Source organism: Scyliorhinus canicula, chromosome 9 (genome assembly GCF_902713615.1).
Source record: "Scyliorhinus canicula chromosome 9, sScyCan1.1, whole genome shotgun sequence".
NCBI classification, from domain to species: domain Eukaryota; kingdom Metazoa; phylum Chordata; class Chondrichthyes; order Carcharhiniformes; family Scyliorhinidae; genus Scyliorhinus; species Scyliorhinus canicula.
In genome coordinates this window covers 172,122,301-172,141,865 of record NC_052154.1, presented here as the reverse complement: position 1 = coordinate 172,141,865, position 19,565 = coordinate 172,122,301, and the positions used below count along the sequence as shown (strand labels likewise).

The 19,565-nt window shown below is 46.4% G+C and overlaps 1 protein-coding gene and 1 long non-coding RNA gene across 3 annotated transcripts in view; one reads left to right on the top strand and one right to left on the bottom strand.

Annotated features, from left to right (window-relative positions):
- The window catches only part of syt19 (synaptotagmin XIX), a 77,769-nt gene that overhangs the window by 56,226 nt on the left and 1,978 nt on the right, over positions 1-19,565 (top strand). The gene's annotated exons all lie outside the window — the stretch shown is intronic.
- LOC119971905 overlaps positions 9,218-19,565 on the bottom strand; it is an 85,480-nt gene continuing 75,132 nt past the window's right edge. For both annotated transcript variants that reach the window (XR_005461944.1, XR_005461943.1), the window contains exon 4: positions 9,218-9,306. This is a non-coding gene — a long non-coding RNA (uncharacterized LOC119971905). The remainder of the gene's footprint in view (positions 9,307-19,565) is intronic.

The window sequence follows — 19,565 nt, the reverse complement described above, 5'->3', positions numbered from 1 at the left end:
CTTGGTTGTGGGACAGGCATACCAGCTAACATAAAAGAGAATCCAAGGGCTGCGTTTTACAGGGTACCGTAATCCCAACTCCCTCTCCCGATCGATATTAAACTAGGAGCAGCCTTAATTGTTTCAGAGTGGGAATTTCAGTCCCAGCTGGGAAGAAGTCCCGCCTTAGAGAACTGCTAACCAATCAGACTGGCTGGCAGCTCTGTCGTCTCAGCGGCGCCAGGATCGAGCGGTGGCCACTGCTGGGACTACAGACAGTCCCCAAGAAGTAGACTGGTGCAAGCGAACGTAAAATGAAACCTGTGATTTTGGACTAGCCTGGCTGGCCGCTCAGAGAAGGTACATCCCTTCATGCCCAACAGCAGCTCATGCAGGGAAAGCTATAGGACTACCAGCCTTGTCTCTGCCTTCCCCTGCCACACATGAAATAGCGGCAGAGGCGTAATGAGGCACATAAATTTAAGGTGAATGGTGGAAGATATAGGGGGGATGTCAGAGGTAGGTTCTTTACCCAGAGAGTAGTGGGGGCATGGAATGCACCGCCTGTGGAAGTAGTTGAGTCGGAAACATTAGGGACCTTCAAGCGGCTATTGGATAGGTGCATGGATTACGGTAGAATGATGGGGTGTAGATTAATTTTTTCTTAATCTAGGACAAAAGTTCGGCACAACATCGTGGGCCCAAGGGCCTGTTCTGTGCTGTATTTATCTATGTTAAGTGGCTATTAATTGACCATTTAAGGGTCTCAATAGACTTCAGGGCAAACAGGTTACCCTGTCCACCGTAATATTGGAGATGTCAGGTCAGGAATGGGTGGAAAGGCATCGTGAAGACCACCCACTTTAATTTATGAGCTTGCCGTCTACAAATATGCCAGTGGATGGGCCATAGAATCCAGCCCCAAAAGTCTTCTATCAGCATAGAAATAGTTAAAGGGTTTTAAAATGAGAGAAGAGGTGATTAAGGACCATTGGCAGAACCCTGCCAAAAGATCTGAATAAAACACAAGGGTCCATTGTCCTCAAAGTGGAATGGATCAATTCATCAGTCTAAAAATTCAAGCTGCTGTCAGAAAGCTAACTCCCTGTTAGTCTGTAAGTGGGTGTTGCAAAGACATTCTTTTATACATAGTAAAACCTGTTACAGGACATTCAAAGTGTGATTTGTGCTTGAAATCTACATTGGTTTGTTTCACGATATTGTCCTTTTAATCCAACTCACATATCTAATTTTTCAAAATGTATTTATGGAATGTGGGCGTCGCTGGTTAGGCCAGCATTTATTGCCCATCCCTAGTTGCCCTTCAGAAGGTGGTTGTGAGCTGCCATCTTGAACCACTGCAGTTCCGGAGGTGTAGGTACACCCTCAGTGCTGTTAGGGAGGGAGTTACAGGATTTTTGCCCCTGCCACAGTGAAGGAACAGTGATATATTTTCAACTCAGTGTGGCGAGTGATTTGGAGGGGAACCTCCAGGTGGTGGGGTTCCCAGGTATTTGCTGCTCTTGTTCTTCTAGATCAGTGTTTTTCAAACTTTTTTTCCGGGGACACATTTTTACCAACCGGCCAACCTTCGGGACCCAACCCGGCCGACCTTCACGACCCACGCTGGCCGACCTTCACGACCCACGCTGGCTGACCTTCGTGTCCCACGCTGGCCGACCTTTGCAGCCGACGCCGGCTGACCTGCACGACACACCATTTTCTTTGACCTTGTTTGTTGCTGACAAAAATGGAGGAAATGGTTTTGGGTCCCTTTGGCCCCAATGGTCCCTTTGTCCCTTTGGTCCCTTTGGCCCTCGAACTTGAAAAAAAAAGGCTGCGACCATATAAAAAAAAATGCGGCCACACTGTGCATGCGTGCCCGATCATTGGTGCGCATGCGCAGAGCGGCCAAATTATTTTTATCTGTTCCTGGCCATTTTGAAGGCCGCTCGCAGCCGGCATTATTAAAAGCCGGCTGCTGCAGCTGCCGCATGCGAATTTGCGCGATCGAGTGCGCCGTGACGGACGGCTCCGTGACCCGCCCGACACCTGCCTGCGACCCACCCGCGGGTCGCGCCCCTGAGTTTGACAATGCCTGTTCTAGATGGTAGTGGTCGTTGGTTTGAAAGGTGCTGCCTCATGAACCTTGATGAATTATTGCGTGCATCTTGAAGACGGTACACACGGCTGCCACTGTTCGTCAGTGGCGGAGGGATTGAATGGTTGTGGAAATGGTCGCAATCAAGCGGGCTGCTTTGTCCTGGATAGTGTCAAGCTTCTTGAGTGTTATTGGAGCTGCACTCATCCAGGCAAGTGGAGAGTATTCCATTGCACTCTTAACTTGTACCTTGTCTTGTAGATGATGGACAGGATTTGTGGGCACAGGAGGTAGGTTATTCATCATAGGTTTCCCAGCCTTTGACCTGCTCTGGTAGTCACAGTATTTATATGGCCACTCCAGTTCATTTTCTGGTTAGTGGTAACCCAGGATATTGATAGTGCGGGATTCAGCAATGGTAATGTCATTGAATGTCAAGGGGCAATGGTTCGATCCTCTCTTGTAGGAGATGTCATTGTCTGGCACTCTGTGGCACGAATGTCACGTGTCACCTGTCACCCCAAGCCTGGATATTGTGCAAGTCTTGCTGCATTTGAACATGGACTGCTTTATTATCTGAGGAGTCGTAAATGGTGCTGAACATTGTACAGTCAACTGTAAACATCCCCACTTCTGACCTTATGACGGAAGGCAGGTCATTGATGAAGCAGCTGAAGATGGTTTTTCCTGGGACACTACCCTGTGGTACGCCTGCAGTGATGTCCTGAAGCTGAGATGACTGACCTCCAATCCCTCAATTATCTTCCTTTTTGCCAGGTATGACTCCAACCAGTGGAGAGTTTCCCCTCTGATTTTCATTGACTCCAGTTTAGCTAGGGATCCTTGATGCCACATTCAGTAAAATGCTGCCTTGATGTCAAGGGAATTTACTCTGAGCTCACCGCTGGCATTCAGCTCTTTTGTCCATGTTTGAACCAAGACAAAAAGGAGGTCAGGAGTTGAGTGACCCTGGCGGAACACAAACTGAGCGTCCGTGAACACGTTACTGCTGAGTATGTGCCGCTTGATAGCACTATTTGTGGAGCCTCATCCTCCCATGAATTATTTAATTGTCAACCACCATTCACGGCTGGATATGGCAGGACTGCAGAGCTTAAATCTGATCCGTTTGTTGTGGAATCACTTAGCTGCCTATTACTTGCTGTTTATGTCGTTTGGCACACAAGTAGTTGTAGCTTCACCAGATTAACGCCTCATTTTTTGGTTTGCCTGGAGTTGCCCCTGGCATGCCTTCCTGCAATCTTCATTGAACCAGAGTTGATCCCCTGACTTGGTGGTAATGGTAGAATGAGGATATGCCGGACCATGGGGTTGCAGATTGTAGTTGAGTACAATTCTGCTGCTGCTGATGGCCCACAGTGCCTCATGGATGCCCAGTCTTGAGTTGCAAGGTCTGTTTGCAATCTATCCCATTTAACACAGTGGTAGTGCCACACAACACGATGGAGGGTATCCTCAATGTGAAGATGGAACTTGGTCTCCGCAAGGACTGTGTGGTGGTCACTCCTATTTTTTATAAATTTAGAGTACCAATTAATTTTATCCAATAAGGGGCAGTTTTAGTGTGGCCAATTCACCTACCCTGCACATAGAACATAGAACATAGAACATAGAACAGTACAGCACAGAACAGGCCCTTCGGCCCTCGATGTTGTGCCGAGCAATGATCACCCTACTCAAACCCACGTATCCGCCCTATACCCGTAACCCAACAACACCCCCCTTAACCTTACTTTTTAGTACACTACGGGCAATTTAGCATGGCCAATCCACCTAACCTGCACATCTTTGGACTGTGGGAGGAAACCGGAGCACCCGGAGGAAACCCACGCACACACGGGGAGGACGTGCAGACTCCGCACAGACAGTGACCCAGCCGGGAATCGAACCTGGGACCCTGGAGCTGTGAAGCATTTATGCTAACCACCATGCTACCGTGCCGCCCATATCTTTGGGTTGTGGGGGCAAAACCCAGGCAAACACGGGGAGAATGTGCAAACTGCGCACGACAGTGACCCAGAGCCGGGACCTTGGCGCCGTGAGGTAGCAGTGCTAACCACTGTGCCACCATGCTGCCCGTGGTGGTCGCTCCTACCAATACCGTCATGGACAGATGCATCTGGGCAGGCAGGTTGGTGAGGATGAGGTCAAGTATGTTTTTCCCTCTTGTTGGTTCCCTCTTCACCTGCTGCAATCCCAGGCTTGTAGTTATGTCATAGAACCATAGAATTTACAGTGCAGAACGAGGCCAATCGGCCCATCGAGTCTGCACCGGCCCTTGGAAAGAACGCCATACTTAAGCCCACACCTTCACTCTATCCCCCTAACCCAATAACTCCACCTAAGCTTTTATTTTGACACTAAGGGGCAATTTAACATGGCCAGTCCAATTAACCTGCACATCTTTAGACTGTGGGGAGAAACCGGAGCGCCCGGAGGAAATCCACGCAGACACGGGGAGAAAGTGCAAACTCCACACAGACAATCACCCGAGGCTATAATTGAACCCGGGATCCTGGGGCTGTGAGGCAGCAGTGCTAACCAACGTGCCGCCCTTGGCCAGCTGGTCTGTGGTGGTACTACCGAGCCATTCTTGGTGATGGACATTGAAGGCCCCACCCAGAGGGCGCCCTTGCCACCCTCAGTGCTTCCTTGCCCACGTTTGACCTGGTGCCATGAGACGTCATGACGTCCAGCGTCGATGTTGAGGACGCCCAGGGCAGCTCTCTCCCGACTCTATACCACTGTGCCGCCACCTCTGCTGGGTCTGTGCTGGCAGTGAGACAGGACATAACCAGGAATGGTGATAGTGATGTCTGGGACATTATCTGTGAGGTACGATTCTGTGATTATGACTATGTCTGGCTGTTGTATGGCAGGTCAGTGAGACAGCTCTCCCAATTCTGGCACAAGCCGCCAGATGTTAGTAAGGAGGATTTTGCAGGGTTTACAGGACTGAGTTTACGTTGTCGTTTCCTGTGCCTGGGTCGATGCCGGGTGGTCCTTCTGGTTTCATTTCTTTGTATTTTCTTTGTACGGTCTTTTCATTCTGAGGCCTTTAACTCAACGTGCTGAAACTTCACATATAAATGACAATTTTAGGGAGAAAACACATTAAAGTTCACAGAGAAATTCTTCATTTCACACAAATATATAAAAATATGTACATTTCCATTCAGATAAGATTTATCCTAACAACTTAAAACTTTTTTATTCTAAACAAAACTTCAAGTAACAATGGGGAGAAAAAGAATCTTCGAGACGTCCGACTCCAGGGACAATCGAAATGAACAAAGCTCACATTTCCTTTCCTTCTGCCAACCACTGCCATCTATATTTCCTTTTTAAAGCCTTGGTATCTTGCCTGACCCATTTCCCCTGCTGTGACCCATGTTTCTTCTCTGATATTGACTGGGCATTGGTTCCATATCTTTCAGGGGCATTTAGCTTGCACGACAACATGTTGATCTTTTGAGTGCAGATGATGGACCTCATACATTTCCTCCAACCTTCTCCAAAGTCCCATGTTGCCGCTGGGGTGAATGGTGTGCCTATAGGTGTGATCAGTGTCTGGGCACATGCAAGATCAGCTACTATTGGGTTCGGTATCTCTCTTTGTCTCCACTCTATAGGTGCAGCTCAGACAAGCTGACTTTACCATTCTCCAGGAAGGGTCAGGTAAATGGCCTGAAGTTAAAACTCACCACTATTCTTAGAATTCCCCCTATACCAAAAAAGGGTCGATATTCTAAATGGTGAACAGGGATTCTCACTCCCTGACTCCGATGCAGGCTTCGGTGGATGCTATTCAGGTCAAACTATATTTTCAAGTTATCCCCCAGTATAACCCATACCTTCACCGAAGAATTTTACCTACTTACCCCTTAGTAGCATCGATGTCCTGGGTCCTGCGTTGTTAAGTAAGTAAAGTAGGCTAATAACCACTGTTTCAGGTTAAAACTTTAAAGTTATTTTATTATTATAATTTTTTTTTAACGCTGTAAACACTTTCTTAACAGAAAGGTAAAAAGATCTTGCTTCTGGATCCTTCCTGTTGGTTGAATGGACCTTCAGGCCCACCTTGACAATCAATCTTCTTTAAAATCTGGTCTTCTTGAGTTGTATTCGCTGGTGAACTCGGTTGCTGTGTCCTATCCTTCCCATGTACCGAGCTGTGAGAGCTGGCTCTGGCTCTGCTGGCTGTCCCCTTTCTTCGCGTTTATATTCTCTTTTGAAGAGTTATTAAATTTTTACGACTTTATTGTAAATGAGCTTGTTTCACTTTGATAGTTAAAAAGTATCTTTGATGTAAACATTTTAATACCACTAATTATTCATTTTGGGCATAACGTCTCCTCTCAGATCTGATTTTAAAATGCTTTGGTTTCAATAGTTAACTTTTATTTCTGTGATTTCGAATCGTTTAATTTTCTAATTGTTCCCAGCTCATAACTTTGCCTTTGATTTTGACTTTAAATTATGTCTCTCGTAGACAGGCCGTCTCCAATTTTCTTTTAATTGACTTGATGTTCGTAGTATTTTACACTTAGAATTGACACCAAATTCGACTGAGCATCATCCATCCTTTCCAGCGTTTTACTAAAAGAGTTTATTTCAATGAAGGTGTGAAACTTTGCTTTTAGCTGTATGCTAAAATTTAACTTGGTTATGACTTGAAAGACTTGCCTGCTTTAAACATTCGTCACTTAATTCAATTGAAACTCTCATCCATGCTTTTCCAGATGCTTCCTGAGATAGTTACATTCCATGAAGGTGTGAGCCATTGTTTTAGCTTACCACATGAAACCTGTGTGTTTGCTAAGCCTGTTTATGAGCAAGAATCTGCATTTTATAATCCTGCTCTTTGCAGCTGCTATTAACCTTTTGTGGGATCTTTCCCTGTATCCTCTCAGACCAGATATTGCCAGACTTCCATGTTTCAAGAATAGGCCGTTGCTGAGATCGTCGACTGCACGGATTCATACCGGGGCGGTGCATCTAACACAGACCCTGACTGTCTCAGTATCCATTTGCATATGTTCTTCCAATATATTCCCCACTTTTCTCCCCGTGTCTGCGTGGGTTTTCTCTGGATGCTCCGGTTTCCTCCCACAGATGTGCAGGTTAGGTGGATTGACCATGCTAAATTGCCAACCTTAGTGTCCAAAAGTTAGATGGGGTTATGGGGTTACAGGGATAGGGTGGGGGAGTGGGTGTAGACTCCATGGGCCGAATGGCCTCCTTCTGCACTGTAGGGATTCTATGAGTTCCCCTCACTTAGCCTCAGGTTATCCTGAGAGATCAGTCACCCTGTAGAGGCTCCAATTACCCTTTGATGAATGTGGGCAATTCTGGTTCAAAGTGCCTCTTGTTCGTTTAATAATTGTCACTTTCCCTGAATCAGCCTCCCTATCTTTGATTTCCCCGACTGACGAGTAGCAAGGTAACATATACACAGAATCACTATTCCTATCTCCTCTTTCTCTTTTATCTGTTACCACACAATACCTTAGACTTGTCTGGGCCCCATGATGGATCCCAGCCTTTCTTAGTCAGTTTATTTATGAACTTCATATTTTTATTTGCCAAATATCCAGTGAGTGAACCTTTGGGTCCCCAATCTATATTTCTATTTGTTATGGCTAATGCTTATTTGATTCAATGATAACTATTATTGCCTTCTTATGAGGCGACGGATCCCTGCCCATTCTACTTTTTACCCCTTACCCCACTCAATGCTAGAAAGTGGTTGATACTGCTTTACCCCACAGGTTCTCTCACTGCACAGGAAACCAGGAAACGGTTGATATTTTTTTACCGCACTGGTTTTCTCTACTTAAATTTACTCTGGAGACAATTACAATAATCCCTTCCTTTTCCTTTAACTAAGGACACAAATCATGCTCATTGCGCAATGCTACCTTTGGTTACTACAATCAGACTCGTATGCTTGTTTAAATCCTCAAATCAACCCACGAGCTTCTCATTTAATGTTCAATCCGGTGCTCGTGTCCAATACAGCGAGAATCCTGCCGACTACAGCAAATTGTCATGATAAAAGATTTAAACCACTCAAGTCTGTAAGTTACAGTAACAGATTTTTATTTGCAAGCATGTTTGGGAGACACAACCTGTTCCTACAGGGTGTCCCTTTTGGTTACCACGCGTGTGCTTTAAAATCCTAATAAACAAAATTATACAGGTTGAAGCTGTTCCCTTATCTCTCTGATGGCTCAAGTCTGTGCTTAACATCACAGTTTTGCTCACTCATCCTGTGAAGGTCATTTAAAAACAAATATTTTAAAAATTTATTTTCTGGGTGTTTTTTCTTTTTTTCTTTTCCCTCTGCAGGTCCTTTTTATTTTGAATGCCTGCACTTTGGGAATGTTGGCAAACGCACATATTATTTTTCAAGTTGTGAGTTGTTAACTCTGCAACTCTTCCCCCGCCCCTGTACAAGAAGCCAGGGACCTGACGGAAAGGGTTTCCTTTCTGTTAAACTCTGCAGGCGTTTTCTCTTTTCTTTACTGTGCTCTGCCGGTTTCTCCCTTTATTCTGGAAAGATTTTTTCTCTCAAGGTGAATTCGGAATGCCATTGCACTTTTAAGCTATTCGGAGGGTTGCCTTGATTTCTTTTCAACTTGTGCCGCAGTAATTGAGCTTTCCCGCTCTGATCAGCCTTTCGCTGATACCTGTTGCCGTCACTGACCCTATTTGGTAATCATTCCTAAAGTCTGTAGAATTTAAAAAATAATCACTGGAAGTTACTATTAACCTCTGGTCGCTACTTGCCTCCCATTAGGAAACTACAGCGACCATGTATAATGGTGCCAACCTTGGACCAGAACTGTGGGGTGCGCTTGCTCAAAATGGAATTTGCCCAGTCTGCCAGACTTGCTGCACCATAAATTCAAAGTTTGCTCACTCTTCCTCAATTGTCACTAGGTTCTTTGAGTCCACCGCTGAATTTAGACTTTTCATGAACCACGTGCTATAGTGTAGCCCTGAGTAAGCTGAACAGTTGATTCTTGTTCTCTGCCTCTCAGCCTCCATGTCTGCTATGCAGCTCTTTCGGAGCTTACCAAAGTCTTCTGTTTTGGCGTCTTTTTTTCAAAACAGACTTTTTAGAAGTTGATTTTCTGAGTTTGGCGTTCTTCACAGCTGCCTTCACCGTGGTCCCCATGTTGTATGTTGGTTGCAACTGGCTACGGAATGATCACAAAGATATAGATTTCTAAACAATAACTAGTTTATTGCATGAGCGCAACTGAATACAGATAAACAAGACTACAGGTGCTATTCAGTCTAAACCATGAGCTGTCTCTTTCTCAACTCTTGGCCTTGTCTCTCTCTCCCTTACATCATCTGGTGGGCAGTAATGTTTCTCCAGTCCCCACACATTAGCCCTTCCGCTCTGAATGGCCTCCTTCTGTACTGTAACCTTTCTATAATTCAGTACCGCTGAAGACATACTCCAGAACTATCTGCTACCTCACCAGGTTGTTCCAGTGCATCATCTACCCAACACAGTGGAAAATTGTCCAGGTATGTCCTATCCACTACTGTGGCATTGCAGTAAGTGCTCAGCTGCCCAAATCCCAAAGGGAAACTTGAAGCAAGCTGTCACAATGGTTTGCAATTTGTGTACGATGAACAGGTATCGAAAGTCAAGGGCCGGGATTCTCCCCTACCCGGCGGGGCGGGGGGTCCCGGCGTGTTGGAGTGGCATGAACCACTCCGGTGTCGGGCCACCCCAAAGGTGCGGACGTCTCTGCACCTTTGGGGGCCAAGCCCTCACATTGAGGTTCCCACTCCGCCGGCTGGCGTGAACGGCCTTTGGCGCCATGGCAGCCGGGGCCGAAAGGACGTCGCCAGCCGGCGTAAGTCCGCGCATGCGCCGGAGCGTCAGCGGCTGCTGACGTCATACCGGTGCATGCGCAGGGGAGGGGGTCTCTTCCGCCTCCGCCATGGTGAAGACCATGGCAAAGGCAGAAGAAAAAGAGTGCCCCCATGGCACAGGCCCGCCCGCCGATCGGTGGGCCCCGATCGCGGGCCAGGCCACCGTGGGGGCACCCCCCGGGGTCAGATCGCCCCGCGCCCCCCACAGGACCCCGGTGCCCGCCCGCGCCGCCAATCCCGCCGGTAAGGTAGGTGGTTTCATCCACGCCGGCGGGAGAGGCTTGTCAGCGGCGGGACTTCGGCCCATCGGGGGCCGGAGAATCGCCGCGGGGGGGGGGGCCGCAGACCGGCGCGCCGCGATTCCCGCCCCCGCCGAATCCCGGGTGGCGGAGAATTCAGGACACAGCGGGGACGGGATTGACACCGGCCCCGGGCAATTCTCCGACCCAGTGGGGGGGGGGTCGGAGAATCCTGCCCAAGATAAGTAAGCCTCAGATCACGATGATTTTGGAATTACATCTAAACATTTATTAAAATAAAGATAAAGGATAAAAACAGTTAAAGAAACAATAACATCTTCTAGAAATATTTCCCACAAGACATTGACTTTAATAAACTCAGAGCTAAACCCCTTTTTAAAGGCAACAGTCCTTGTAGATATTCTAACCTATAAAAGCTCCAGTAACATTACCACACAATGCCCTGATTCTCCAGGAGAAATATTACACAGGCTATCCTCTCTGAGGGTGTCAGCAAACTGGGGTTCATTGGCCAGGCTGCAGTACACACTGTCTTGGTCAGGAACTAACAGCCACACCCAACAACCTTCAATATTACTGTTATGGCGCTGTGGCACAGTGGATAGCACGGCTGCCTCACAGCGCCAGGGTCCCAGGTTCGATTCCGGCCTTAGCTGTGACTGTCTGTGGAGTTTGCATCTTCTGCTTGTGTCTGCGTGGGTTTCCTCCGGGTGCTCCGGTTTCCTCCCACAGTCCAAAGATGTGCAAGTTAAGATTGGCCATGCTAAATTGCCTCTTAGTGCCCTAAGGTTAGGTGCGGTTACTGGTTTGCGGGAGAGTGGGCCTTGGTGGGGTGCTCTTTCAGAGGGTCGGTGCAAAATCGATGGGCCGAATGGCCTTGTCTACACTGTATGGATTCTATGATTCTATGATCTAGAGCAGCAGATGCATGGGAATGCCATTACCTGCAAGTTCCCCTCCAAGTCACTCAGCACCCCGACTTGGAAATATATCACTGTTCCTTCACTATGGCTGGGTCAAAATCCTGGAAATCCCTCCCTAACAGCACTGTGGGTGTCTGACAACATATGGACCGTAGCGGTTCAAGAAGGCAGCTCACCACCACCTTCTCAAGGACAATTAGGTATGGGCAATAAATGCCGGCCCAACCAACACTTCCCGCATCCCATGATCACATTTTTAAAAGCGCAGGAGTTCCACATGCAAACTGTCCTAGACCCAAACCTCCTCAGTTGCTTTATCATGCCTTCCCTCCATCATTAGGTCAGAAGTGAGGATGTCAGCTGATAATTGTATAGTATTCAGCACATACTGAACTCCTGAGAAGCAGTCCATGCCCACGTGCAGCAAAACCTTGACAACATACAGGCTTGGGCTGCTAAGTGGCAAGTCATACACGTGCCACAATGTCCCTGACTATCTCCAAAAAGACTTCAACTCTAAATATCCCCTTGACATTCAATGGCATTACCATTGCTGACTTCCCCTACTATTAGCATCCTGTAAGTTACCACTGACCACAATCTGAACTGGTCCAGCTGTCATATCCCAGAGGTGGCATTACCACAATGGGGCACTTCACAACCCATATCAAAGGACAGGGCACACATGCTCTGCCTCTTTCCACAGACAGACATCTAGAGAGTACATCAGGATTGATCAACAGCATCACACCCAGCACGTGGCTTAGAGCAGGCTGGTAAAGATAGTCTGAGTTACTACAGCTAGATTAACAGAGAGTCAAACTCATTTAAGAACTGTGTAATAGTTCAATAAACAAGTTGAACTAATTTCATTGTCTGGAGCTTCCTCTGTCAAAGCATACATCAAGGAAGCAGCTTATGCTACACGAAGCAGCATAACACAACATACTCTGCACCTTTCTCAATGAGTGCAGTTCTAACAACATCCAAGAAACTGAATACTATCCGGGATAAAGCAGCCTGCTGGATCGTTCCCCGTCCCCACCCTCATCCATCACCTTAAACATTCACGGCCTCCACCACTGATGCACAGTGGCAGTAGTATCTACCACCGAGAAGATTCACTGCAGCACTTCATGACCTCCCAAAAGTGAGACCTCTAACACCTAGAGGAAATAGAGCAGCTTGAGAAAACCATCACCTGCAAGTTCCCCACCAAGTCACCTACCATCCTGACCTAGAATTAGTTCGCTGTTCCTTCACTGTCGCTGGGTCAAAATCTTGGAAGTCCCGTCCAAACAGCACTGTGGGTAATAGGCCGCAGTGGTCAAAGAAGGCAGCTGACTACCACCTTCTCGAGGGCAGTCAGAGATCAGAAACTAGTACCGGCTTTGCCAACTACGCACCAAATCCATGAACAAATAAAAGGAAATGTGCAGCTGCAATTTGATGGCTGCCAAAGGGCAAAGGCTTCCTTTGCCTCAAATAACTTTTGCTTGTTTTGCCACCCAATCACCATGTTTCTTCAAACTAGTTGCAAGTCTGACTACCCCTAGAGGGTAGTTAGTTATGGGTAAGGTTAGACGAGGACAGAAAGATAACCAGAAAAGAGATCGGGAGAATTTATATGACGGTTAAAGTCACTCAGTGCAAAGGTGAAAGGAGTGATTCATTACTTCTGAACCAGTGTTTTTCACAGGGTATAATATGAGGGAAGGCTCATTAAGTGACCATCTCACATTCCACTTGCTGTCATCTGACACCGGGAAAATGTCTTTAGGGTCGGACAATGCCCTAAGTGGTGTCTTAATAGGCCTAAGTGGCTGCTCTCCACCATGGAACATGTTGTGATTCCTGCTGAACACCCTGACGAGAGTCAGACTCCTATTTGGCCAGCTGTGCAATGACCGATCGATCAAGGAAGGCGGGTGAGGGAAGCACAGTGGCGTAGTGGTTAGCGTTACTGCCTCACGGCCCCGAGGTCCCAGGTTCGATCCCGGCACTGGGTCACTGTCCGTGTGGTGTTTGCATGGGTTTCGCCCCCACAACCCAAAGATGTGCAGGTTAGGTGGATTGACCACGCTAAATTGCCCCTTAATTGGAAAAGATGAATTGGGTAATCTAAATTTTTATCTAAAAAAACGAAAGGCGAGCAGAAACCCGCGGTAGGAGGCCTCGTTGAGAGGACCTACAGCACTGGACAGCTGGCAGACGGACTGGGAACAGGGCTGAGGCAGAAAGGTGTGAATAAGGGAACGTCAAAATGAAGCCACTCTCAGAAACCTGCTGAAAGTTTAAAATTAGAGTAGGCTACCAGTTTTTCAGATCATCAATGTGGAGGGGGAACTGACGGCTGGCATAATTTTGGCTGCGGCTGTGGTTTGTCATACTTGGGGGAGGCATCAATAAATAACCTGCCGGCCTGCCACCAGGATGCTGTCTCCAAGTTGCTGCCGGCCTCCACACTCAGCGGGGGAGTGGGGAGCGGTCCAACAGCGTTAGAGTCTGAAAATAGCCCCTAATTGGGGCTTTAATTGGCCTAATTATCTGCCCACTCCATGGTGCAGTTTGCCAATTCCCGTTGCTGGGAAACCCACCCACAGGCAGGACAGCCCTGGGGAGCCATTTTCAGCATATTTCTCAGCCCCCTTGCCTTCAAACCTGGGAAAAATTGCTAAGTTGATAAACTGCACAATGTTGGCCGAGCGGGGATTGGAGCAGCTCACACTGATGTAGTCGAGACACTCTGCTAAATTTGAAGCTAAGACATGGAGAAGGGAGCTTTACTCTGTAGTGACTGTACCTCAATTCTCCCCCCCCCCCCCCCCAAACCGGCACACCCCTCAACTGAATAAAGTGAATAATTCATTTAAAAAATATTTTATAAATGAATTGAGATCAAAATCCAAATTCGAACATAAACGTATCTATCTTTAATGTTGTTTCGGACAGTGATCATTTCTGAGTGCTTCGATTGGTCTGGAAGAACAGCCAACCACAGCTAATAACTGGATTACCCAATTCATTTAGTTCCAATTAAGGGGCAATTTAGCATGGCCAATCCACCTACCCTGCACATCTTTGGGTTGTGGGGGTGAAACCCACGCAGACACGGGGAGAATGTGCAAACTCCACACGGATAGTGACCCAGAGCTGGGATTGAACCTGGGACCTCAGCGCCGTGAGGCAACAATGCTAACCCACTGCGCCTCCGTGCTGCCCGTTGAATGGTATTTTTAAAAACCGGCCTGGTTGCCACAAGTTAAAAAAAATATTTAATTTGTACAGTGTCAGAAAGAGAAACGCCTTATTGAATCAAAAGTGCTCTGCTTATTTGTGTTTTCAATGTAGAAAAATTTTATTTTATTAGAATTGGTGGTTTAACATTTTCTCGCTATTCTTAAAATGAATAGACAAAGACACCAAACTGGTCCAATGCTAATATTTCACCCACCTGCAACGCTAGGAGAAATCGACTGGTACAATAATTATCTTCAATTCATGATCCATATTACATTGACACAAGAGACCACGCAAAGCAATTAGGTAGCAATGTAGCTTCTGGGGAATTCTATGAAAATGGAGGATAATCCCTATGCAGAGGTCAAGTCCATGAGAAAATTGAATTCTCAGGAAATTGTATCAATCTGAAGAACCAACATAATTCCTGCATTTGGAGAGAAATATGACATGCTACCCGAATACTGTTGTGTTATGCTAAACTGGTTTCTGGCTGGGGCGGCCATCGCTTTAGAGAAGAGATAGTTATCCTTGTTGTGTTCTGCTGCTTCGGATAACACAGGCTGCTACTTGATGCAGTCTTAACTAAAGGATGCTCCAGACTCTGAAATGAGTTCAACGTGTTTATTGAACTATTAATACAGTTCTCAAATGAGTTCGACTCTCTGCTAATCTAACTGTAGTAACTCAGTCTAACTGTACCAGCTTGCTCTAAGCCACGTGCTGGAGTGTGATGCTGCTGATCAATCCTGCCTGACTCTCTCGATGTCTGTCTGTGGAAAGAGGCAGGGTGTGAGTGCCTCATCCCTTTTGTAGTGTTTATGTCATGTCCCGTTGTGGTGATGCCACCTCTGAGTGTCCTGACTGCCCATTGGTTGTGTCCTATTCGGAGTGTTCATTGATTGCATGTTTGCATATCATGACAAATACAAGAAGATGCAAGAACATAATTACAGCTTTGGAAATTCAGTAAACAATTACAGTGTACTCTCAAGGCCCTCTTTTCCCTGAACAGATGGACCATAGAAGTTTATGGTGCACTTAATACTCGCACAGCATCCAGTCGTTTGAAAGTATACAAGGAAATTCAGTCTAAACAATTAGTTCCACTTCGCTTTAATCAGCCAATTATTTCACTCCCAGATAAACAAGATCCTACACCACTTGTGACCTATAACTGCATACCCCTTCTCGATATCAATTTCATAGGCATCTGGGAGGTACGTTCGAAAGGTTAACAGGGGATTTGTAAAACCTAAAAATGTTGTTCAGTAGACTGTACCATTTGTATGTGGTGGAATGGGGAGATGGGAATTTGTGTTGGCTGTGTAACAAATTTCAGACTCTGTTCAGAAGCTCGGTTTGACCTCAGTTTGTGTCCGCCTGAATATACTGAAGCTTTTTCCAGTTCTGCTGATCTTAGTTTTGGGTTGAACTGTTACTTTATAAAAAAGCCCACTGTGTGTACACCACTTACCTGCCATCCACATGGAAAGTGATAAGTTGACAACTTTGTCTGAAGTTACATCAACAAGGAGAGTTAACTGCAACTTTTATTTTCCATCAATAGATTGTCGTTTAATTATTTTATATATTTGAGGATGGATGCAAGAACTGGGGTTGGAACAATTTTCGTTTGAGACTCTTGATGTCACCTGTGTGTAGTCTGGATAAATACAGAGGAATGTTCCTTCAGGCAGCATGGTGCCTCACAGTGCCAGGGACCCGGGTTCAATTCCGGCCTGAGGTGACTGTCTGTGTGGAGTTAGCACTTTCTCCCCGTGTCTGCGTGGGTTTCCTGCCACGGTCCAAAGATGCGCAGGTTAGGTGGATGGGCCATGCTAAATTGCTGTTTAGTGCCTAAACGGTTAGGTGGGTTTACTGGGTTGCAAAGATAGGGTGGGGGTTTGACCCCAGGTAGGGTGTTCCTTCAGAGGGTCAGTGCAGACCCGATGGGCCAAATGGCCTCCTTCTGCCATATAGGGATTCTATGTTCTATTCTGTGCTCTAATCAAGAAAATGTCTCAGCTTTACTGTCTGCTCCAATAATCTGACATTTTCCTCACAGTGATCTCTCCGAGCCAGAATGCCAATTCTGACCTGAATCGTGTGTGTTTGCGCTGTGGTGCATGTCTACTTGGAACTGGGCCATTACAGCCAGTTGATGCAGGAGGTTTTCATTCCATGAGCCTGGACTAGATTTGAGGCTGATTGCCAGAACTGAAATGACAGCATTTAATACACGGGGTGATCCAACCTCTCCAGTACTTTGTTTTTAATACGCTGGTTTCTGATTAGTCCGTTGGAACAAACTGCATCTCTGCAAGTCCAAAGATCAATATGTTTCATTGTCTTATGTAGGTTTATCGAATATGCCTGATCTGCTGTAATCGCAGGGCATCCGATCCCCAACAATCACATAATGTGTGACCAGGAACTCGATACCTGGATGAAACTGACAGCTGTGTGCAAGACAGTGGTTGGGCTCACCAGTAAACGTTTGAAAGTTTTATCCTGCTCTGGCTGCACCAATCCCTTAACATGGTCCTGAAATGGATTACGAGGCCATTTCCCTTGCCTCCTGCCACCTCTTTGAAAGTGCAAAATTGTCCCCGGATCCCAAGACGACCTCTGGCCTGCACCCATCCCTGCCCCGCATGCCATCGAAAATCCAGCCCCTGGTGTCTACTGTATACGTACGGCATATCGGTGTGTGTGTGTATTTTGGTGATTCATTTCTTCCAGTCAAAAATATGGAGCAGTTTTAATAGGTAGTACTGGTACAGTAATTTATTGGGGGAACAAGGAGCTGTATCTAATCCCTATTGTGTGGAGATCAATAAACTTGATTTCCATAACAAAGCTTTATAGCTAGAGCAGAGGAAGAGGAAAATATGCATGCAGTTACCGCTGGTATAAAGAGACTTGTGAGATCAATGGCTTTAGATATATATAAATAACAGCACCCTTTGCTTTAGGTTCCAAAGCAACACAATTATTAAGACTAATGTTGTATTTGAGCAAGGGAAATGTGACACCAAGGTGCCAGGCCTGATCAACTTGTTGCCTACAAGGCAGCACGGTGGCGCAGTGGTTAGCACTGCTGCCTCACGGCGCCGAGGTCCCAGGTTCGATCCCGGCTCTGGGTCACTGTCCGTGTGGAGTTTGCACATTCTCCCCGTGTTTGCGTGGGTTTTGCCCTCACAACCCAATGATGTACAGGGCAGGCAGATTGGCCAAGCTAAATTGCCCCTTAATTGGAAAAAATGAATTGGGTATTCTAAATTTTTTTTTTAACCTGTTGCCTCCCAGCTGCTCCCGATCTGATGGAATAGCGATGGAAACAGCCAGAAAATAGGGCATGGGGATAACAGCAATCTGTATTTTTCTCCCCACCTTCCAGAACAATTCCTGGTAGTCCCTTGCTGCCTGCTGCATGCAAAGGTTGGAGGGGAAGTGGAGCTCAGATTTCCAGAAGATTTTTTTCCATCTGTCTGCTTCTCTTAGATCTGCTCCAAGGCCCAAGGCTGTGGCGCCTTCCTGATGTTGCAGCAGGAGTCCCACGTGGCACCACCTCCCTCTCCTTGCAGTTGTTGAGTTCCTTCTGTCAGGGATCGCTGTAAAGGACCCTCGACCTCAGGGAAATGTGTCATGTGTCACCCTCAAACAGGAAGGCCATCCCCACTGCGTTTGGGAACAGTGCTCAAAATAGCATTTTAAAGATCAACCAAGTTACTTTTGATTACAATTGAGATTCGGCTAAGAAAGGAAACAAATCGCAGTTAAATCTGGCTAATGTCTAATCAAGAAGATTGACTTTACCCAAATGTCATTATCTTCCATTTCAATTTAATTGAGACATTTATGTTCACTTTTCCTCTGGGGAAGAACCATATGACAGAAAATGCATTTTGGTATTCCTTACCTCCTTAATCAAGGACGTCAAATTCAGGAAGCAGAAAATAGAGGAGTTCATGGCATTTGTGTGATTCCTCACTCTGTCATGGGATAATTGTTTGCAGAAACCAGAATAAAACCTTCGTGAAATGAGTCGGCCCAAATCCCAGAATGACAATAATAGGAACATTAGATTATTTATTTATAGAGTGAGTGGTTATTGTGCTGAGTTAGTTAGTTAGTTATTCTTGGTTTATATGTCACTCAGTACAAAACAGGTATCTAACATCATTCACCGCAAACATTTTCACCTATCGGTCCCGTTTCAACCTGTTATCTTCTGAACTTTCATTTGTCCTCTGCCCATTTACCATAAAGTACAAATAACTGTCTGAAAACAGGCAAGCAACTTTTATTTCTAACGAGAAACAATGTATTTTTGAAGATTTATTTTATTTAGCTCCTTTTTAAATAGTACATAGGATTTTTATTAAATGCTTCCTCAGCCAAGGAAACATAATGAATGCATAATAATAAAGCTGAAGCTTAGGACATTTACATCAGTGTGAATTGTTCCATATAATATGAGCGGCAAGAAAGATTAAAGACATATATTCAATTGTGTTTGAGCGTTACGAAGGTCTAAAAAAACATACGAGCACATGTGTACTATTGTCGGGGTGTGTTTTTGTATGCATACCCATGGTTATTTCTCTATGTGAGTCTCTATGTATACAGAGTTGTCTCTGGCCATCTCTATTTAGTGTACTTTGGTTTATTTTTATAGGTGTCTAAGCAGTTGTATTATTCACAATCTCTTCTTTTAACAAACATTTTATTAAGGCATTTATGATTTTATAACAACAAAAGGTACAAATGTAAACATAATGGCCGGGATTCTCCCCTACCCGGTGGGGCAGGGGGTCCCGGCGTGTTGAAGTGGCGTGAACCACTCCGGCGTCGGGCCGCCCTTTAGGGGCCAAGCCCTCACATTGAGGGGCTAGGTCCGTGCCGGAGTGGTTCCCACTCCGCCGGCTGGCGTGAACGGCCTTTGGCACCACGCCAGCCGGGGCCAAAAGGACTTCGCCAGCCGGCGTAAGTCCGCGCACGCGCCGGAGCGTCACGGGCTGCTGACGTCATACCGGCGCATGCGCAGGGGAGGGGATCTCTAACGCCTCCGCCATGGTGAAGACCATGGCGAAGGCAGAAGAAAAAGAGTGCCATCACGGCACAGGCTCGCCCGCC